Here is a 23595-nt window from a genome sequence, read left to right as displayed (position 1 = left end):
AGTGGAGATTGCGGAGTTTATATCTGTGAGCACAGGAGGGGAAGGAAAACATCATCTGAGAAATCGTTCACCATTGGTCCTCAGTTCACACTTCCATGAGTACATTAGAAAGAAACTGCAGTTTTAACATCACGTATTCACAGTGAACGGTTCCCGCTCCCACAGCATTCATCACATCAGAAAATGCTCTCTAGCTGGGTCACGAGAAATAGATAGAAGGATAGTCTCATCATCACCATTGTGCAATAGCCCAGGAAACCAGAATTAAATCATCACCTGGCCTTCTAATCTGATATCGAAAATTCATGTCTTTCTGAATCCTTCACAATTTAATAGATTTTACATCTGTTTTCCTCAGTGACTGTTGCAGGTGTTTTCCACATTGGGGCCTGGCTCGGGCAAAAAGGGCACTTCCTGTTCCCTGAACTGTTAGTTTGGAATATTTGTGCAGTTCAGATCCCCCACTGACAGTAAGCATATGGAACTGGAAATGGCCAAATTGTCCCCTGGATTGGAGGGTGTTAGCTACAAGAAGAGGTTGGACGAACCTGGATTGCTTTCTGTGGAGTGTGAGAGGTTGAGGGCAGAATTGATAAACATTGTAATGCCTGGAATTTGCTGCCAAACTTGGTGGTGGAGGCAAATATGATTGTTCCATTTAAGCAGCATTTAGGTAGGCACATGGATAGGGTGGGATACGATTCACATGCAGAGGTGATTAGTGCTGTAATGTATTCATGTATATTCATGTATATGTTAATGAGTTGGTGTTGTATATAAGTAGGGAATGTTGAGTAATAAACCTCTCTCTCGTGATCCAGGCAACCTGCGTGTAAGTTGTTATTCATTCTGCCGTCCGGAATATTACAAAATTGGCGACGAGGATGGGATAGAGTTTATGAACTCATCCTTTAAATACAGTGAGGACCGTTTTGCAACACACAGTATTGTTTAACAGTTTAAACAGTAAATACGGAGTTGTGTCGCAGTTGTTTGCGAGCTGGACATGAGAGGCCGCAGATCCTTCTATGCAGGGGACTGTAGTTTAAAACAGCAGCTGGACAAATCGTCGAGAGTTTGTCAAGCTATCTCTATGTTGTGTCTATGTGGCAAGATTTCATCCTTGGGATTGTATAACATTTTAGACGGAGTATTTTTTGTCGAATTGCTCAAGCTGAATAGCCTTTTTACAGCTAAGTTTTAGGTGAATTGTTACACCAAAACAGAGAGGAATTCGGGGTTTTTGAACGGACTTTAAAAAAAAGAGAATGACACTATGGCAGCGTCCACAGGTTACATTGTAAACATTGGCACTTTTGTCAAGATTAGAGAGTCATTCAGCTCCTATATGGAGAGAGTAAACATGTTTTACACGGCAAACAATATAATGGAGATTAGCGGTGAAGGAGAGATAGTGTGGCGGGACTGTCATATGCTGAGAGAATGGAGCAGCTGGGCTTGTACACTCTGGAATTTAGAAGGATGAGAAGGGATCTCATTGAAACATAGAAAATAGGTGCAGGAGTAGGTCATTCGGCCCTTCGAGCCTGCACCGCCATTCAATATGATCATGGCTGATCATCCAACTCAGTATCCTGTACCTGCCTTCTCTCCATACCCCCTGATCCCTTTAACCACAAGGGCCAAATCTGAAATATATCAGATTGTTAAGGGCCTGGACACGCTAGAGGCAGGAAACATGTTCCCGGTGTTGGGGGAGTCCAGAACCAGGGGCTACAGTTTAAGAATAAGGAGTAAGCCATTTAGAACGGAGACGAGGAAACACTTTTTTCTCACAGAGAGTTGTGAGTCTGTGGAATTGTCTGCCTCAGAGGGCGGTGCAGGCAGGTTCTCTGGATACTTTCAAGAGAGAGCTAGATAGGGCTCTTAAAGATAGTGGAGTCAGGGGATATGGGGAGAAGGCAGGAACGGGGTACTGTTTGTGGATGATCAGCCATGATCACATTGAATGGCGGTGCTGGCTGGAAGGGCCGAATGGCCTCTACTCCTGCACCTATTGTCTATTGTCCTTTTATTGAATTTCCTCAACAACATAATGGTTGAACACCAACTCAAAACGGACGCTAGGGTCGGGTGAGCGGGCGTAGGGAAGGGTAGTGGGATATATCTCCGCTTCTTTCACTCCTTCGTTAGTTCGGGGGGTTTCTCTTTCCTTTTTCGTGTCTTTTTCGAAATTCTTTCTTTTCTATTTATTTTCTTCTTTCTTTCCCTTTTTTCTTTTTTCCCTATTTAGTTATTAGTTTATAAAATGTTAAAATTGAAGCAGTACAAAAATTGTATAATTGTTATGTTGATTACTTTCTCCTTGTACAATTGCTTCTAATAAATTAAAATAAAAATTTTAAACTTTGGCGGCAACTCAAATCATTTGTATCCTAAAGGAGTGCTGATTTATCAGACAATTCCTGCATCTGTGACGTTGCTGTCTCTGTAGATATCAACTCTCTGTGCTCAGCCCCTTCCCTATTCTCACTTCTGTGTGAACATCATTTCTTGCAGCAGGTGTACATGCAATGTCAGGGCAACATCTATATTTCACTGAAGGCTCACAAACCTTTTTGTTCCTTTGATGTACAGGTAACTGAATCACCTCCCCTGTCACCACCTTCAGCCATGATGTCGACAGATGTTCCCAACTTCTGTAGCTCTGAATACACAATATTAATAGAACCATCAGGTGACAATTGAATGTGAAGGAAGACATTGCCTTGTGAACCAACAAACAGCATTACAGTGCAGCGGAGATGTGGAAAATATCCCATCCAAACAAGGTATACCCCTGCAAATTAACAGAAACTAAAAGCAGTAGACCACCTTGCTCTTCATGGCTGTATTTGTGTAAATTTCATACTTCCACTCATATACCCAATAGTCCCGACTCGTTAGGTCTCATTTCATTATTCAAATATGTACAAAATGCAATCTATATTGCAAATGCGAAATGCTGAAAGTATCCTTTCCTCTTACAATCATTCTGCTGCAACTTCTCCTGTGATCACAGTCCCCGCTGTGACCAGAGGGTGATAAACATGTGCAACTCTCCGTACAGGAGGCTCAGAAAGGCCTTTACTCTGGCAATTGAGGACGTAGCTCACAAAAATAACTGAAAACAGAAATAACAAGCTATGCTGTGCCTGCTTTAAAGAGGGGCTGCATTGTAAACCATGGGAAGTGTAGAGCAGTGAACCTAACGGCTGTGGTATACAAATTACTGGAGGATATTGAGGGGAATGATATATCTATATTGTGATGGACAGGGCCGTTTATGGATAGTTAGCATAGTTTTATGTGTCGGAGATCATATCTCACAAATGTGATTACATTTTCTGAGTAACTTAAAAGATTGATGGGACAAGTCATAGATTTAACTTATATGGACTTCAGTGTATTTGGTAATGTTCCACATGATAGGCTGCTTTGGAAGGTTTTATCACAAGTGATCCAGGGAGAGCTATCTGACTGGATAGAGAATTGACGATGAAAGGAAGCAGAGGGTGAGGGTGGAAGTTTGTTTTACAGACTGCAGGCCTGTGACTAGTGGTGTTCCCCAGGGATCATTGCTGGCCCCATTGCTGTTTGTGGTTGATATCAAAGATGTGGATGAGAACACAAGGCATGATTATCAAATGTTGCAGAGGGATCTTCATCTGTTGGGCTGAGGAATGTGGAATGGAGTTTAATACAGATAAGCTCAATGTGTTGCATTCTGGTAAGACAAAGCAGGACAGGACCCCAGTGAATGACAGGCCTCATCATTCACAATATTGAGTGTAGAAGTCGGGACGTTATGTAACTGGTGTACAAGACTTTGGCCAAGTCACATTTAGTGAATCGTACCCTGTTATAGGAGAGATGTTACCAAACTGGAAAGGGTGCGGAGAAGACTTAAGAGCATGTAAGAGCAAGTTGCCAGGACTCGAGGGCCTCCTCCTGCACTTATTTCTATGTAAATGAAATACAGAGATATATTAACGGCATATTAAATTTATTGATAACAAAATATAAAATACTGAGAACAGTGGAAAGTGCAATGGTGGAAGATCCATTGTTAGAATTGGAACTGTCTCAGATGCTGCCCAACTAGATGTGTGTTGTAGTAATTTTAGCATTTTCTCTTTTCTCTTTCCTGATTTTCTGCAGGAAGTTAAAAAAAAAATGTCATGTCCCGTCCCGTCCCAAAAGAAATGACTGGTTGCAAAATTCACACGTCATCTTACAGTGGTCAATGGATGTGTGCAAATAACGTCCATCCACTCACGTACCCGACCGTCCCAACTCGTTAGTTCATGTTTTTTTATTCAAATGTGGTACAAAGTTGATTCCGTGCACCAAATCCACAAAGTAACATTTCATCGTACTATCATTCTGCTGCATCTGCTCATTCTCAGCTGAGGATCGATAAAAATGTGCAACACTCCGTACAGGTCAGAAAGGTTGTTGCTCTGGCAACAGAGGCTGTGGTTCACCAGATATAACTGAGAACGGTAATGACTAGCTCAGCATCAGATTGTTCCAGTTTCACTATGAATAATTACCCTGAACATGCAACCATTTTGTAACTGTGAAATAAAATTCTGAAATTAGCTTTTACTCCACCAGGTATTTCAGTAATTCGATGAACCAAGTGTTAGTTCCAACTTTATAGATGTCAATGCTGTGCAGTATCATTTTAAACAGATACAATGCCAAAACACAGCTGTTGGAGGAGATGACTTTTCTGCATCAAATTCTCCTTTGGCCACATTAGTCATAACAATAAATTCAATGGCAAAAGTCTATCAAGTTATATATTTATTCAAATAGTCGCTCAAAATAATTTAGGACAAACCAAAATAGGCAACTTAGCTCTGGCACAGTTAATGATGTAAAGAACAAAAGCTCTTCCCAAGGAATTGAGCGAGCTAGTAACATCCGTGGAAGCAGAAGGTGCAATGCTGACTTGGTGGAATGATGAATCATTGCCAGTAAACCACAGAGGGGAAGTGGGGAGGGTGAAGATTGAAGAATAAACATGGTGGGACAGAGGCTGGATGTTGTCAAGTGTAACCAGAGGGAGGGGGCGGACACTTGCTGCCAAGCCGGCAGATGGGATGCGAAAGGTAACAAATATGAGGAGATAACAGGTTGAACAAGAGAGTGTAGGTGGGAGAAGAAGTAAGTGGGGTGGATAACTGACATTGGTAAATACAATGCATCTTTTATTTTCCCTTCCCCCCCCAACACTCACCTCCACCAAGTTGAAACCGCCCATCTTCCCCAATCCATCAGGTTAACCTGTCCCATTTCCTCCTTCCCCCACAGCTGTACACTGGCCACATCTACTCTTCCCCCAATCCTTAGACAGAAGACCGCCTGGAAATGTAACATGTAACCCTTTGTCTCCACTTATGCTGTTTGACATGTGAATTTATTCTTGATTTTTGTTCCACATTCCACCAACTCCAGTCTCCTCCATCTCTGGCCCTGTGGTGTCCTCCGGGTGCTCGTACCACAGACCCACCAGTAGTAGCGTGTGGGAAATGTGGTCTGGAACAACCTGTGTGTCCTCAGTAATGAATCCAGAGCACAACTGTATCTAGGCACAGGTTTCACTCCTTAATGACCAACTCGTACCCTAGAGTCAAATCACAAACATGTGACATTCATTGGCACTGCCGTCATGAAGTTACCCACCACCAACATCATAGAAACATAGAAAATAGGTGCAGGGGTAGAGGCCATTCGACCCTTCGAGCCTGCACCGTCATTCAATATGATCATGGCTGATCATCCAACTCAGTATCCCATCCCTGCCTTCTCCCCATACCCCCTGATCCCTTTAGCCACAAGGGCCACATCTAACTCCCTCTTAAATATAGCCAAAGTATAGGACCTCTTTGCTCCTATACTCAACTCATCTTGTTTCGCAGGCCAACATGCCATTCGCTTTCTTCACTGCCTGCTGTACCTGCATGCTTACTTTCATTGACTGATGAACAAGGACCCACCGATCCCGTTGTACTTCCCCTTTTCCCATCTTGACACCATTTAGATAATAATCTGCCTTCCTGTTTTTGCCACCAAAGTGGATAACCTCACATTTATCCACATTAAACTGCATCTGCCATGCATCTGCCCACTCACGCAACCTGTCCAAGACACCCTGCATTCTCATAGCACCTTCGTCACTGCCACCCAGCTTTGTGTCATCTGCAAATTTGCTAATGTCACTTTGAATCCCTTCATCCAAATCATTGATGTATATTGTAAATAGCTGCGGTCCCAGCACCGAGCCTTGTGGTACCCCACTAGTCACTGCCTGCCATTCTGAAAAGGACCCGTTAATCCCTACTCTCTGCATGCTTTCAAGAGAGAGCTAGATAGGGCTCTTAAAAATAGCAGAGTCAGGGGATATGGGGAAAAGGCAGGAACCGATTGAAGCCATGATCAGATTGAATGGTGGTGTTGGCTCGAAGGGCCGAATGGCCTCTACTCCTGCACCTATTGTCTATTGTCTATGTTTCCTGTCTGCCAACCACTTCTCTATCCATGTCAGCACTCTAACCCCAATACCATGTGCCCTAATTTTGCCCACTAATCTATGTGGGACCTTACCAAATGCTTTCTGAAAGTTCAGGTACACTACATCCACTGGCTCTCCCAGGGGGGGGGGGGGGAGATTAATAGCGGGAGGTGGGGGAACTAGATATAAATATTAAATGAGAGCACAGATGGGAGAGTTGGGAGAAAGCGGCTGTTCCTACATGTTGCATGCGGAAATGGCAATGGAGGAGTCCGGTGACTAAAAGATACAAAGCTTAGCACATGCCTTGCCCGACCGAGCGCAAGTATTATGCCCCTGTCCCACTTAAGAAACCTGAACGGAAAGCTCTGGAGACTTTGCGCCTCACCCAAGGTTTCCGTGCGGTTCCCGGAGGTTGCAGGTGGTTGCCGGAGGTTGCAGGTAGTGGAAGCAGGTAGGGAGACTGAAAAAAACCTCCGGTCAATATAGTGTAGTGTAGACTAGACCACACACACACAGTGTTCTGTATAACACGTGTACTGCACTGTACTGTAACTAGACGGACGGAGCTGAGGTAAATAATGTTGTAAATGTGTGTGTGTGGTCAATATATATAAATATATAGTGTAGCGTAGTATAAATATACTTACACTGTGTGTGTGGGGTCAACATGTAGCAACGACCACATCATCTACAGTTACACGTGTGTGTGGTCAATATGGGTCAATGACCACATAAATACAGTATGGTCAATAAACTAGACGGACGGAGCTAAGGTAAATAATGTTTTAAATGAGTGGGAAATGTCTTTATAGTTCAGTCTAGTCTAGTATAAATGTAGTGTGTAGTACAGAACACTGTGTGTGTGTGGGGTCAAAATGGGTCAATATCACCATATAATGTACAGAATGGAGAAATTAGTGAGGTAAATAATGTTGTAAATGAGCGGGAACTGTCTGTGGTCAATATTGTCAATATATATAAATATAGTGCAGTTACAGTTACAGTTACAGTGTAGTACAGAACAATGTGTGTGTGTGGGGTCAATAAATATATAAATACAGTAACAGTATAGTGTAGTATAGTACAGAAAACTGTGTGTGTGGGGGAATTAGTGAGGTGAATAATGTTTTAAATGAGCGGGAACTGTCTGCGTGGTCAATATTGCAAATATAGTATAGTGTAGTACACGTGTGTGTGGTGAATATTGTCAATATATATAAATATAGTGCAGTTACAGTGTAGTGTAGTCTAGTACAGTCTAGTACACGTGCGTGTGGGGAAATTAGTGAGGTGAATAATGTTGTAAATGAGCGGGAAATGTCTTTGTCTGTGGTCAATAAATATAAATATAAATATATAGTTATAGTGTAGTCTAGTACAGTACACGTGTGTGTGTGTGTGGAAACTGGTCAATATGGGTCAATGACCACATAAATAATGTTGTAAATGAGCGGGAACTCTGTGTGTGGTTATTATATATAAATATAGTTACAGTACAGTGTAGTACACATGTAGTACAGAACACTGTGTTTGTGTGGGGTCCATATCATTAGGATGCCACCCTACAACTTCAGGACTGCTTTGATCGCACCGACTGGGACCTGTTTGCACAACAGGCTACCAGTGGTACAGAGGAAGACTTGGAGGAGTACACATCCACTGTGCTCTCCTACATCAACTGCTGTGTGGAGACTGTCACAGTGGACAAGCAAATAAAGCATGTTCCCAAACCGGAAACCCTGGATGAACAAGGAGGTTCAGGATCTGCTAAGGGCACGCAACAATGCCTTTAAATTCAGGGACACATCTGCCTACAGTGCGGCCAGGTCGAACCTGAACAGAGGCATAAAAAAGGCCAAAGACATCCACAGGCAAAGGGTAGAAGACCACTTCAATACCACGGACACCAGAAGCATGTGGCAGGGTGTCAGGGACATCACTGACTACAAGAGCAGCCCCGCCTGCCCCCACGGGATATCACACTGGCCAACGAACTAAACACCTTCTTTGCCCGGTTCGAAACTGGCAACACCACCAGGAGTGGAATAACCCCGGCCATGGCGGAGGAACAGGCCTTAACACTGAGCACTCAGGAGGTACAGTGCGCTCTGCGTAGAATCAATCCACGCAAGGCTGCAGGCCCGGAAGGGTACTAAAGGACTGTGCTGTACAGCTGGCGGAGGTATTCACGAGAATCTTCAATCTATCTCTATCTCTGGCAACGGTCCCCAAGTGCCTGAAAACAGCCACCATAGTGCCGGTGCCGAAAAAGTCCAAAGTCACCAACCTGAACGACTACCGCCCGGTTGCCCAAACTCCAATCCCAATGAAGTGCTTCGAAAGGCTGGTCCTCTCCCATATCAAATCCAGCATCCCTGCCTCACTGGACTCTCATCAATTTGCATACAGGGCAAATAGATCAACAGAGGATGCCATCTCTCTGGCCCTTCACACTATCCTGACTCACCTGGACAGACAGGGCATGTATGTGAGGATGCTCTTCATTGACTATAGCTCTGCATTCAATACGGTCATCCCCACCAAGCTCACCACCAAACTCCACCAGCTAGGCCTCAGCTCGCCGATATGCGACTGCATCCTGAACTTTCTGACGGAGCGACCGCAGGCAGTGAGACTGGGCCCGCACCTGTCCTCCACTATCACCCTGAGCACCGGCACACCACAGGGCTGTGTACTGAGCCCCATGCTCTACTCCCTCTTCACTCACGACTGTGTCCCTGCATTCGACACCAACACCATCGTCAAGTTTGCAGACGACACAACAGTGATTGGGCTGATCACCAACGGTGATGAAACTAAATACAGAGCGGAGGTGCAGAACCTGGCGGGCTGGTGCGCTCATAACAACTTGTCACTAAACACCTCCAAGGAGCTGATTATCGACTTCAGGAGGTCCCATAATGGAGAATACGCCCCAATCTCCATTTACGGGGAAAGTGTGGAGAGAGTGTCCAGCTTTAAGTTTCTGGGCACTCACATTTCAGAGGACCTTACATGGTCCACCAACACCGCTGCGCTGGTCAAGAGGCACAGCAACGACTGTTCTTCCTGAGGACATTAAAAAAGACTGGTCTGCCCCAACAGCTGCTGACAACGTTCTACCGCTGCACCACAGAGAGCATATTAACGTATGGCATCTCTGTGTGGTATCTCAGCTGCAGGGAGGCGGAGAGGAGAGCTCTTCAGCGCGTCGTCCACAGAGCGCAGAGGATCATTGGGACACAGCTACCAGCCTTGGAGGGCATCTACCACACATGGTGTTTCAGGAAGGCCGTCAGCATCCATAAGGACACATCACACCCTTGTAACGGTCTGTTTGAACTACTTCCCTCCGGCAGACGTTACAAGGCCTTCTACGCCCGAACCTCCAGACTCAGAAACAGCTTTATTCCAAGAGCTATAGCGGCTCTGAACCGGCCCTGCTGAGTGCCCCCCACCCACACCCCCTGGACAGTCTCCCTTGGATGGTCACGTCACACAGCTTATTTATTTACTTTACTTTTCTTGTACATCGGTTGGAGCTGCATATTAAATCTCGTTGCACTGATGTGCAATGACAATAAAATATATTATTATTATTATTATATTGTTAATATAGTGTAGTGTAGTACACGTGTGTTTGGTCAATATGGGTCAATGACCACATAAATACAGTATAGTCAATAAACTAGACGGACGGAGCTGAGGTAAATAATGTTGTAAATGAGCAGGAAATGTCTTTATAGTTTAGTCTAGTCTAGTATAAATATATAGTTATAGTTACAGTGTAGTTCAGTGTAGTTACAGTATTAGTTCACGTGTAGTACAGTACACTGTGTGTGTGTGTGTGTAGTCTAGTATAAATATGGTTATAGTGCAGTGTAGTGTAGTCTAGTATAAATATAGTTGTAGTGTAGTGTAGTGTAGTACACGTGTAGTACAGTACAGAACACTGTGTGTGTGTGGTCAATAAATATATATATAGTACAGTACAGTACATGTGTGTGTGTGTAAACTGGTCAATATGGGTCAATGACCACATAAATAATGTTGTAAATGAGCGGGAAATGTCTGTGTAGTTCAGTCTAGTCTAAATATAGTTATAGTACAGTGTTGTGTAGTGTAGTTCAATGTAGTGTAGTGTAGTACACTGTGTGTGTGGTCAATAAATATATAGTTATAGTGTAGTGTAGTGTAGTTCAGTGTAGTACACGTGTGTGTGGTCAATAAATACCACATATATACAGTACAGTACACGTGTGTGTGTGTGTGTGGGGGGAAACTGGTCAATATGGGTCAATGACCACATAGATAATGTTGTAAATGAGTGGGAACTCTGTGTGTGGTTAATATATATAAATATAGTTACAGTACAGTGTAGTACACATGTAGTACAGAACACTGTGTTTGTGTGGGGTCAATATTGTTAATATAGTGTAGTGTAGTGTGGGGAAACTGGTCAATATGGGTCAATGACCACATAAATACAGTATAGTCAATAAACTAGACGGACGGAGCTGAGGTAAATAATGTTGTAAATGAGCGGGATCTGTGTGTGTCTGTGGTCAATAAATATAAATATATAGTACAGTTACAGTGTAGTGTAGTGTAGTACAGTATACGGTGTGTGTGTGGTCAATATTGTGGGAAAATTAGTGAGGTAAATAATGTTGTAAATGAGCGGGAACTGTCTGGTGAATATTGTCAATATATATAAATATAGTGCAGTTACAGTTACAGTCCAGTACAGTGTAGTACAGAACAATGTGTGTGGGGTCAATAAATATATAAATACAGTTACAGTTACAGTATAGTGTAGTATTGTACAGAAAACTGTGTGTGTGTGTGGAAATTAGTGAGGTGAATAATGTTTTAAATGAGCAGGAACTGTCTGATCAATAAATATAAATACAGTTACAGTGCAGTACACATGTGTGTGTGGTCAATATTGTTAATATATATATTAGTACAGTACAGTGTAGTGTACAGTATAGTCTGTGGGGTCAATATTGTCAATATCACCACATACATACAGTTACAGTTACAGTATAGTGTAGTATAGTACAGAAAACTGTGTGTGGGGGGGAATTAGTGAGGTGAATAATGTTTTAAATGAGCGGGAACTGTCTGTGGTCAATATTGTTAATATCAGCACATAATCTACAGTACAGTACACGTGTGTGTGTGTGTGTGTGTGTGTGTGTGTGTGTGTGTGTGTGTGTGTGTGTGTGCGTGCGTGCGTGTGTGCGTGCGTGTGTGTGTGTGTGTGTGTGTGTGTGTGTGTGTGGGTGGGTGTGGTCAATATGGTGGACAAGTGAGTGAGGCCAATCACCACATCATCACACCACGTGTGTGTGTGTGTGTGTGTGTGGGGGGGGGGGGGGGGGGGGAACTGGTTATAAATAAACCAGCCTCCACCCTCTTTCTTATTCACTCAGGTGAATAACTGAGGTTATAAATAAATGAATCAGCAGCGGAATCAGCGAAATAAATAAACCCGGTAAATCTGGGGGAGAGAGAGAGCTGAGGTCAATCTCCACATAAACTACAAGTCTGGGGGAATAAAACTGGTAAAACTGGGGTCAATAATATAAACTCACCGTCTGGAGCAGCGTCCTGAGATAAAACACGTTATAAACATCTCCCTCTCTCTGGCTCCCAACCCCCTCCCCCTCTCTGTAAATAATTGATAAATCACCAAATAAACAACACATCGAGGGAATAAACCCGGTCTGGGGTAAAACTGGGGTAAATAATGTTATAAACACACAGGGGATCAAAATACTCCCGGTCTGGGATAAATAAGTAAGTGATTTCACATACAAGGAATTTGCCTTGGTGCTCCGCACGCAAGTAACAACATGACATACAATGACAGTAAATAATGTTATAATACAGTATAATACAGTAAATAATGTTATAAACACACAGGGGAGCAAAATAAACCCGGTCTGGGGGTAAAACTGGGGTAAATAATGTTATAAACACACAGGGGAGTGGAATAAACTGGGCTGTGGAGTCGTTCCAAAAACATCCGACCCCGACCCCTCAGTAAAATAATTCTAAATCTGCTGTGATGACATTACACAAGTTGACATTTCATAAGAACCACATGAATCATCGGGCTGCCTTTTAAACCCATGTCCATAAAGTTTTGAGTCTAATGGTTGTAGCTGTGCTATTGTAGCTTTTCTTTTAATGTTTATTCTTGAAATAAAAACCATAATTCATTATGCTAAAAGAAAACAAAATGACAGAAAGGACCATGACAAAATTAAAATTCCATTGAATTAAGTAAAAATTATAAAAGCATTACTCCAAACTGTATTAAACTAAGGCCACAGGTCTGAGCTAAATGGCTAAATTATAACAAAAATTAATCTCATGTGCAATAGAAATTAAAAGTAAATGCCTAGGTAGTTAAGTTTGCTACAAAAGTACATACCTAAAATTGATTAATAACGTCTGGAACAGAATTGCTTCTGTCAGAGAGAGAGAGGGAGAGTGGAGGGAGGGAGGGAGGGAGGGAGGGAGGAGAGGGGTGAGAGGCTGAAGGTGGAATGGGGGTGAAGTGTAGCGGGGGGGAAACAGGGAGCAGAGGGAGGGGGGAGGATTCAAGGGAGAGTGGGTTTGGTGCCGAGGGGGTGAATGGGGGGCAGGGAACTGGGGGGGGGGGGGTAGAGAGAGGGGTCAAGTGACCCGAGGAAAGGGGTAGGGAGCCAAGTGGGGTAAGGTGGGTTCACATTGTTTGGGGGTGGGTAGGAGGGGGGAGGGAGAAAAGTGGGTTAAGAAGCAGGAGGCGGCAGGGGTATGGAGGAGGTCACATTGTTTGGGGGTGGGGACTGTGTTGCCATTTAGGAAGTCAAACCAGGGCAGGAACTGTGAATGGCGGGGCGCTGGGGCAATGTGTGGAGCCGAGGGATCTAGGAGTGAAAGTACGAGTTGGGCCGAAGGGCCTTTTTCCAAAGCTGTATCACTCTATGAATCTATGGCAAAGTTCTGGAGTAACTCAGCGGGTCAGGCAGCATCTATGGAGAAGATAGACACAAAGTGCTGGAGTAATTCAGCGGGTCAGGCAGCATCTGTGGAGAGATTGAATGGGTGACATTTTGGGTCGAGACCCTTTGGTTTAGTTTAGTTTAGTTTGGAGATGCAGCACGGAAACAGGTCTTTCAGCCCGCGGAGTCCTCGCCGACCAGCGATCACCCCGTACACTAGCACTATCCTACCACATTAGGGTCAATTTAACAATTTTGCGGAGGCCGATTAATCTCCAACCCTGAAGCTCTTTGAAATGTTGGAGGAAACCGGAGCACCCGGAGTGAAAACCCACGCAGGTCAAGGGGAGAACGTGCAAACTCCGCACATACAGCACCCGTAGTCAGGATCAGACCCGGGTCTCTGGCGGTGAGGCAGCAACTGTACCGCTGTGCCGCGCAGGATTATATAATGGTTTCCTCCGCCATAAACGCACCCGATATGTGCTAGTAATGTCCTGTTTGCCAGCTTGTTGACCCTCTGTGTTTCCCGCCTGCAGGGTTTTGTAGCCGTTGCTGTGGACAGAGAGACGGGGATGTGAGCGGCCATTGAGGGCGGCGAGGGTGCTGGAGAGCCCCCCCCCCAACTGCTCGGTGTGCGGGCTGAGCTTCGAGGGGTTGAGCTTCGATGGTGGACCACATGACGGGGCACAACAAGGAGAAGCGTTATCAGTGCGACGTGTGTGGCAAGGCCTGGCGGTACCCGAGCGAGCTGGAGATCCACCGGCGGATGCACACGGGAGAACGCCCCTTCGACTGCTCCACCTGCGGCAAGAGCTTCACCAGCTACGACAACCTGCAGCAGCACAACCGTGTGCACTCTAGTGACAGGCCCTTCACCTGCTCCGACTGCGGCAAGAGCTTCATCCGCTATGCCAACCTGCAGCAGCACAACCGGGTGCACACTGGAGAACGCCCCTTCAACTGCTCTGACTGCGGCAAGAGCTTCAAGACAGCACCAAACCTGACGAAACACCGGTGGTTACACACGGGCGAGAAGCCCTATGGCTGCTCCACCTGCGGCAAGAGCTTCACCAGCTACGGCAACCTGCAACAGCACAACTGCATGCACTCTGGTGAGAGCCCCTTCACCTGCTCCACCTGCGGCAAAAGCTTCACCAGCTATGACATCCTGCAACAGCACAACCGCGTGCACACGGGAGAAAGCCCCTTCACCTGCTCCACCTGCGGCAAGAGCTTCACCAGCTACGCCAGCCTACAGCAGCACAACCACGTGCACTCGGGAGAACGCCCCTTCGACTGCTCCGACTGCGGCAAGAGCTTTGCCTGGATGTCGGGGCTACTGCATCACCAGCGGGTGCACAGCAGTGAGCGGCCCTTCACCTGCTCCGACTGTGGCAAAGGCTTCAAATCGTCGCCAGAGCTGAAGAGGCACAGGCTCGTGCACACCGGGGAGCGCCCCTACACCTGCGCCCAGTGCGGCAAAGGCTTCACCCATTCCAGCAACCTGCTGTCCCACCAGCGCACGCACACCGGCGAGCGCCCCTACACCTGCGCCCAGTGCGGCAAGGGCTTCACCTGCTCCAGCAACCTGCTGTCCCACCAGCGCACCCACACCGTCGAGCGCCCCTTCACCTGCGCCCAGTGCGGCAAGGGCTACACCCATTCCAGCACCCTGCTGGTGCACCAGCGCACCCACACCGGCGAGTGCCCCTACACCTGCGCCCAGTGCGGCAAGGGCTTCATCCGCTCCTCCAAGCTGCTGGAGCACCAGCGAACCCACACCGGCGACCGTCCCTTCACCTGCGCCCAGTGCGGCAAGGGCTTCACCCGGTCCTCCTATCTGCTGTCCCACCAGCGGGTTCACGCCGGCGACCGTCCCATCCCCAACCCGGTGTGTGAAGAGCGCTTTGCCATGGCCTCCCACGCCCTGTCTCACCAGCGCATGCACACCAGTGGCCAGCCCTATGACTGCCCGTACTGCGGTGAGGAGTTTGACAGCTCGCGGGGGTTTCGGCAGCACCAGCGGACCCACGTCGGCGAGCAGCTGCTCCCACTGTGACAAGAGAGCACGGGGGCTGCGGGAGCACCAGCGGATACTCACCGGAGAGAGACCTTATGTGTGCGCTGAGTGTCAAGTCACGCTTATTCGTCACTTATACATACGAGATGTGCAGTGAAATGAAAAGTGGCAATGCTCGCGGACTTTGTGCAAAAAGACAAACAAACAAACAACCAAACAAACTACAAACAGAATGGAACAGAATCACATATTCTTTTACATATTAAATATTGTAGGCGGAAGGAAAAATGGAAAAAAAGAGCAATTTAAAAAAAAAGCAGTAGTGGTACAGTAAAGTTAGTCCCTGGTGAGATAGTTTACAGTCCTAATGGCCTCGGAAGAAACTCCTTCTCAACCTCTCCATTTTCACAGCATGGCAACGGAAACATAGAAACATAGAAAGTAGGTGCGAGAGTAGACCACCAGGTCCGTCGAGCCCGCACCGCAATTCGCTCATGGCTGAACACTAAACAGACACACTTACCCACAAACAGTAGACACAAGACACAGAACACAAGACACTACCCTCCCCTTTATCCGCTATCACCTCTCTCCACCCCAAGAACCTCGTGATCTCCTGGGGGAGGCAAAAAACCGGATAAAAACCCAGGTCCAATTCGGGGGAAAAAATCCGGGAAATTCCTCTCCGACCCCAATCCAGGCGATCGACACTTGTCCAGGAGATCACTCAGGTCTTACTATACTAACCATACCTAGGTCCATATCCCTGCCCTCTCCCCGTAGCCCCTTATCCCCTTGGCAGCTAAAAAACCATCTATTTTAGTCTTAAATATATTTAAAGTTTCTGCTTCCACTGCTCCCTGGGGCAGTGAATTCCATAAATTAACCACCCTCTGGGTAAAGAAGTTCTTCCTCATCTCAGTTTTAAAAGAGCCCCCCCTTATTCTGCAACTATGTCCCTGACCGTTTGCCTGACCGTAACAGCTGGAACAGTCCGTTGCAGGGGTGGAAGGGGTCTCCCATGATCTTATTGGCTCTGGAGTTGCACCTCCTGAGGTATAGTTCCTGCATGGGGGCGAGTGAAGTTCCCATAGTGCGTTCGGCTGAACGCACTACTCTCTGCAGAGCCTTCTTGTCCTGGGCAAGGCAATTCCCAAACCAGATTGTAATATTTCCGGACAAGATGCTTTCCACAGCCGCTGGGTAGAAGCACTGGAGGATCCTCAGAGACTGTCAAGTCTTCTAATGTTTTTGCAGTTTCCCCGCTTGAAAGGGATTTGATTTATCTACCCCGAAATGATGAACTGGATTCACTCAGACCAAACACTTCTTTTCCACCTTTTATTTTCTCCTTCTTTTATTTTGGCAGATTAGTCTTTAGCAGTTTTTTAAGCAGTTTTAGTCTTTATCAGTTTTGGTCTTTATCAGTTTTGGTCTTTATCAGTTTTGGTCTTTATCAGTTTTGGTCTTTATCAGTTTTGGTCTTTATCAGCTGAAAACCCCTGTCATCTTGGTTAACAAACACCACCAATATCAACACGTTAGCCAGACAAGTTTCTCAGCTTTTAAAGGGTTAAACAGAGTCTCTGGGGCTGCAGTCTTCGACTCAGTCCATTTAGAGTTCAGTCCTTACCGGCTGCCAATCGGGTCTGTAGAAAATCAGTCCTGCTTGCCTTTTCTGGCTCTCGCGGCAGTCTTTTCGGACAGTCCTTTTGATTTACTGTTCCAGTTCTCTGCTCGCAAATCTCTTGTCTCTTCTTCCCTGGCTTCTGGTGCTGTGTGCCCTTTTGACCCCCAGGCAGAACTCGGCAGGCTGGGGATCCGCCCACTTTAATTACTGTCTCGTGATTTCAATGTAGCATTTCTCTGCACCTGTTCTTTCATTTCAGTTTGACTTGACACCTCCCACTCGATCTTCCAATGGAACCACTTGGGAGATCGACGCTTTAAAGTCAAACTTTGAAGTCTAGGTTTGAACTTAGTCTTTATAGGCTACCAGTCGAACTGTTGTGGTGCTTGGGAAAGTTGTGCTCATTTGCGCAGCACAAAAAATGTCTTTTAGAGCATTTTCTCGTTCTCTTACTGTAATGACTCCTGTCAGAGATGGCCTCCCACTTTGGATTGTTTAGGGCTTTGTTCTTGCCTAGAAACCTCTTTGCTGCTCTCCAAATCCATGCGACTGTCTTGATCAGTCGAGTTAGAACGCTGAACCGCTTGACACCAACAAGGTTCTGAATAGCTGACCCTGCAGGTGGTCTCTTTGGGCTTGTTGGTTCCGGTTCTTGCTTCTCTACTTTGGCTCTTGATAGTGCTGCAACAAAAGCTTTCTTCTGTAACTTGTTGATGTTCTCTCTGGCAGTGGCAGACAGTTCTTTAGCTGATTTTATTGGCCACTCACTCACACACAGGCAATACCAGGAACTTCGGTCCATTTTGCCACTCCGAATACTGATCAAGGTCTTGAGGGCTGGCACCTCTGGTGATTACATCAGCGATGTTTTGTGGGCCAGGAATCCACCGCCAGTCCTGAATGTTGGTGCTTGTTTGAATCTCTCCAATCCGATTGGCGAAGAATGTCTGAAATCCGTAGCTTTCTCGCTGTATTGCACCAAGGATTGTTTGGCTATCCACAAGATGATACGACTTCTCCACTTGAATTTGACTGTGTAGCTCAAAATACTTCTTTAAGCGTGAGGCGAACACTGCTCCGCACATCTCTGCTTTAACAGTGTCTCCTCTGTGGTCCAAGGGAGTTAACTTGGCCTTGGATTCCACAAGTCTGACAATTGGGCCATGGTCTGAATCCCATCTCAGGTACATCACTGCCCCGTAGGTGTGCTCACTTCCGTCAGAAAAGGTGATTCCCAAGGGTTCAGTTGCGGAGCAAGATGGAGTCAGTGCCCTGACGAACTTGACTTTTCCAAGTTGTACGTACTCTTCAAAGAGCTTAATTGCATCCTTCCTGAGTCCATCTGAGAGTGCCATGTCCCATGTGTCTCTGACCGAACAGCTTCCCTCTTTTGCTTCTTGGAAAGCTCTGCGTACCAGAATCGCTCCCTTTTGCTTAACAGGAGCCACTATGCCGATGGGGTCATATAGCCCTGCTACCTGGCTGAGAAGCTCTCTTCTTGTTAGGGGATTTGGCGTCTGAGTTTTGATTTGCTCTTGTAGAAGGCTTTGACCAAGCCGCATCTTTTTCTTTCTCTTGGAGAAATTGATTCCCACCATAACGTGGAGCATGTCCTCTTCAACAATGTAGCCCAGACCAAGTGCCTTGTTATCATCACCATGCATTTGGTTTGGTAGGATCATGCTTTTTGTTTTGCTTTTCTTTAAAGCATTATTGTCCTCCTTCCTCCCACTTTGGCCAGACAGAACCCAAGGCTTGAGCTCAAACCCACCAGCTTTTAGGATACGTTCCACATTTGCTGTGATGATTCTCAACTGGTCGAGGCTGTTGTGAGATGTGAGGATGTCGTCAACATAGCTGTCTTTTTGGAGTACTTGCTGCTCATCCTTGAGGTGGGTAAAAGAAGGAAGATTAGCAGTCTCACGCATTGCCAACTGTGCAATGCACCCCGCAGGTTTGTCTCCGATGTTCACTCTTGTGATAGCATACTCTCCCAGCTCCTCGTCCTAGGAATCTCGCCAGAGGAATCTGTGTAAGTGTACTTCACGGTCCTCCAACCAGACTGAGTTATACATCTTCTTTATGTCTCCCAGAGCAGCATAGATTCCGCCTCTGAATCTGAGGAGGACGGCGCGAATTTGGTTGAGGACGTCTGGACCTTTCATCAGCAAATCATTTAAGCTGACACCATTGCACTTTTGGCTGCTGTTCCACACTAGTCTCACTGGGGTTGTGACAGAGTGGGGGTTTGGAGCAATAAGGTGACTCGCATACCACACTGGTCCCTTCCAGTTTGCAATCATGTCTTCGGACAATTTGATTGCAGCCTTTCGGTCCACCATGTCGTGCACCTGAGCTGTGTAGGCACTTTTCCATTCAGGTTCTCTGGATAGCTGCCTCTCCGTCCTGAGAAATGTGGCTTCCACTGTCCTTTTATTATTTGGTAGAGAAGCTGGGTCTTCCAACCAAGGATAGCTAGCATGCCAATGTGGGTCTTTACTGTGACGGTCTCCTGTTATGTAGGTGAGGCCTTCCCTTACCACTTCGAGCTCTCTCTCTTCAGCAAGAGTCATTTCTTTTCCGCCTGGCTGGCAGTTTCCACAGCGGCAACCCCCGCACTTTGGCTCACATGCTGCTCCAATGCTATCCCACTTCCACCAATCCAAGAAGTCCCGATTGGCGGTTGATGTACGTGACTTCTGGACTTTGACGGCGACCTGTCCGTTTGGTGAAAGTTCCTCAGGGACTGGGGCAGTGAGCTCCTCATACTTTAAAGCAGCTGCTCTCATTGATCTTGCGAAGTGTGTTTTGGACATGTGGGCTGACATGGTAAGCTTCTCAAACAGCTCAGGATGACAACCTCCAACAGTCTTTCCCAGTGGTCCATCCCACAGAATGAGATCTCCAACAGTTCTAATCCTCTGAGGCGCTAGCTGACCTTCTCTATGGCTTATGAGCAAATGTATCTCTTTTGGTCTCATAAGTTCCTCAAGTGGGACGTCTGGAAAGAACTTTTGCAGCTGCTGTGGTGTCACATGTTTGTGAACATCTGCAATGCTGTCCAATCCATAACAAACTAACTGGTGCGACTTGAGTGTGCCCTTGGGAGTCTTCACTCGGATCTTTAGAAGGTAGCGCATCGTCTCTACGTGGACCTTCATCCCCCCCCAACTCCATGGACGATAAGCGTGATGTCTTCACTCCTAAAGTTCAGTCTACTCGCAGCCTTGTGAGTTATGTAGTTGGTATCTGAAGCCAAGTCAATTAATGTCCCAACCTTTTGTCCAGCATTTGCTATGACCTCCAAAAGCATCATAATCACTGGATGCTCTTGCAGTCCACCTTCCTTTAGGAGGCTTGGCTGATGCTTTGCAGTGTTGAAGGCTCTTGATGCAGCGTTCGAGAACACATCTCGGCATTGTTTTGCCAACTCTGGTGGAAGTTTGCTGAAAAACTCCTCTTGGTCCACTGTATATTTCTTCTTGCCTTTATCTTCCTCTGGACCAAATTTACTCCTTCTTTGATCCACACTGCTTTTCCTCATCTCATAATTGGGGCACAGATAAAAATGATGCTCAGGATTCTGTTCATCCTTGCAGATTTGATTTTTACACAGATATGCAGGTTTGCAGTATGAACCATCATCATGAACTTCAAGACACTTTTTGCATGCTCCCAACTTCTTTACTGCAGCTCTTTTCTCTGCCAGCTTTAGCCCTCGAAACTGCTTGCAGAAGTACAGCTTCCTTTTATGCTTTATGTCACCACAGACTACACAACTTGTGTGGTCATTTTCTGACTTGGTAGACTTGGTTCTGGCATGTCTTGGTTCAGTCCGAGTTTCCTTTCTACTCGGCTCCTCGTCCCTCAGTTGCTCGAGCTGTTCGTATATGCTCTCCTGCTCTTTGAGAAATGACAAGAGACTGTCAAACCGTTTCTCTGGTGCCACACCATTCCTCTTGTCAGCTACATAAACCAGCTATTCCTTCTTAAGGGTTTCTGGAAGCTTGGTTTCAATTGATTTTGTCATCAGTGGATTTTTAATAGCGCCTGTGTCTCCGAGATCGCTCAAGTCATTAAGCGCCTTTTCCACAGCTTGAATTAATTCCACTATTTTACGTGGCTGATGTCCTCTGACAGGTGGGATTCCCTGAAGCTCCTCCACTATCTCAATAGCAATAGCTGTTTGATTTCCAAACCGGTTCTCTAGGACACTAAATATATCATCTGCAGTGTTATAACTTCTGAGGCGGAGGTCTCTTGTAATTTTGTCCTCCAGACTGTCCAGCAATTGAACCTTCTTCACCTCATTTGATCCAGTGGGTTCACCTTGCTTTTGCAGTGCTTCCCAATCCTTCCTCCATCTATAAAAGTCACGCTTGTTTCCAGTAAACTTAGGAAGGGCCGTGGGTCTCAGTCTGATGGCTGGTGAAGGATAATTGAAAGCATTCGCCGCTTGTGCTAATCCTTCAGCGTGCTTCTTTATTCTTGCCTGTATGAAGTCAGCCTTCCTGGAAACCAGTTTGGGGACGAGAAGCTCGAGTGTTCTTAGGTGTTTCTGGAAGCTCTCTTGCTCATCCAGAGGGACCCAACGTTTCCACCGACTGTACGTCTCCTTTGCAGTCTCTACCAGTTTCTGCAGGTGGTTAAGCATGAATTCATATGCTTCTTGGTTGCTATTTGATGGTGCGGTGGCAGCAGCAAGTTCACATGCACCATCTGCTGTCTGTAGGTGGTGAGGTGGTAGGTGAGGTGGATAACTCAACATTTCCAAAGTTTGCCCATAGAGTGTCCTGGATGAGCCCTATGACCTCTTTAAGTTTCGACTCACACTCCTTTGCAGTCTTTGCCAGGTCGGCATTTTGCTGTTCAGTTAACACAGTTTCTTCATCTGCGTCCAGCTCCGCCTCCAGCTCTGCAATGAGTCCAGCCTCCACATCGTCATTGGTTTCCATCACTTCCATCACTTCGGCCTCCTGCATGAGTTTGTTGAAATTGTTCCTGAGCTCCTCTTCAGACATTTCTTCATGGTTTCTAATGATGCTGTTAACAAGACGAGAGAATGCCCGTTTTGCTGTTGTCCTCTTCAGCTTGAGCTGCTCAGCTGACTTTCCAGCAACTTCATCAGCCATGTTTTATCTTGACTTAACTGTCTCTTTTCCAGGTTTCCAGATCTCCTGGCCCCGCCCGGTTTTTCACTGGAAGTCTCCTGGTCACAGCGGTTTTTCACTGTCAAGTCTTCTAATGTTTTTGCAGTTTCCCCGCTTGAAAGGGATTTGATTTATCTACCACGAAATGATGAACTGGATTCACTCAGACCAAACACTTCTTTTCCACCTTTTACTTTCTCCTTCTTTTATTTTGGCAGATTAGTCTTTAGCAGTTTTTTAGCAGTTTTAGTCTTTATCAGTTTTGGTCTTTATCAGTTTTGGTCTTTATCAGTTTTGGTCTTTATCAGTTTTGGTCTTTATCAGCTGAAAAACCCTGTCATCTTGGTTAACAAACACCACCAATATCAACACGTTAGCCAGACAAGTTTCTCAGCTTTTAAAGGGTTAAACAGAGTCTCTGGGGCTGCAGTCTTCGACTCAGTCCATTTAGAGTTCAGTCCTTACCGGCTGCCAATCGGGTCTGTAGAAAATCAGTCCTGCTTGCCTTTTCTGGCTCTCGCGGCAGTCTTTTCGGACAGTCCTTTTGATTTACTGTTCCAGTTCTCTGCTCGCAAATCTCTTGTCTCTTCTTCCCTGGCTTCTGGTGCTGTGTGCCCTTTTGACCCCCAGGCAGAACTCGGCAGGCTGGGGATCCGCCCACTTTAATTACTGTCTCGTGATTTCAATGTAGCATTTCTCTGCACCTGTTCTTTCATTTCAGTTTGACTTGACAGAGACACTGAATTTCCTCAATTGCCTGAGGTGGTAAAGGCGCTGTCTTGCCTTACTCACGAATGCTGCGGCGTGTGATGTCCATGTCAGATCCTCTGAGATGTAGACTCCCAGGTATTTAAAACAGCTCACCCTATCCACAGTATCCCCATTTATCTTCAATGGTGTGTACGTCCTCGGATGATGTGCCCTCTTAAAGTCCACGATCAGCTCCTTAGTTTTTTTGATGTTCAAGAGGAGGCGGTTGGCCTGACACCAGAGTGCCAGATCAGCCATCTCCACCCGGTAGGCCTTCTCATCGTTGCCTGAGATCAGGCCCACCACCACAGTGTCATCAGCAAACTTGATTATCGCGTTGGAGCTGAACCTAGCCACACAATCATGTGTGTACAGGGAGTACAATAGGGTGCTGAGGACGCAACCCTGGGGGGGGGGGGGATCCTGTGCTCAGGGTGAGGGACTTCGAGGAATTTCCTTCCATCTTGACTACCTGGGGCCTGGTGGTGAGAAAGTCCAGGACCCAGGCACACAGGGGG

This window comes from Amblyraja radiata, chromosome 40 (genome assembly GCF_010909765.2).
Source record: "Amblyraja radiata isolate CabotCenter1 chromosome 40, sAmbRad1.1.pri, whole genome shotgun sequence".
Classification (NCBI taxonomy): Eukaryota; Metazoa; Chordata; class Chondrichthyes; order Rajiformes; family Rajidae; genus Amblyraja; species Amblyraja radiata.
Note: the sequence above shows the minus strand (reverse complement) of the source record.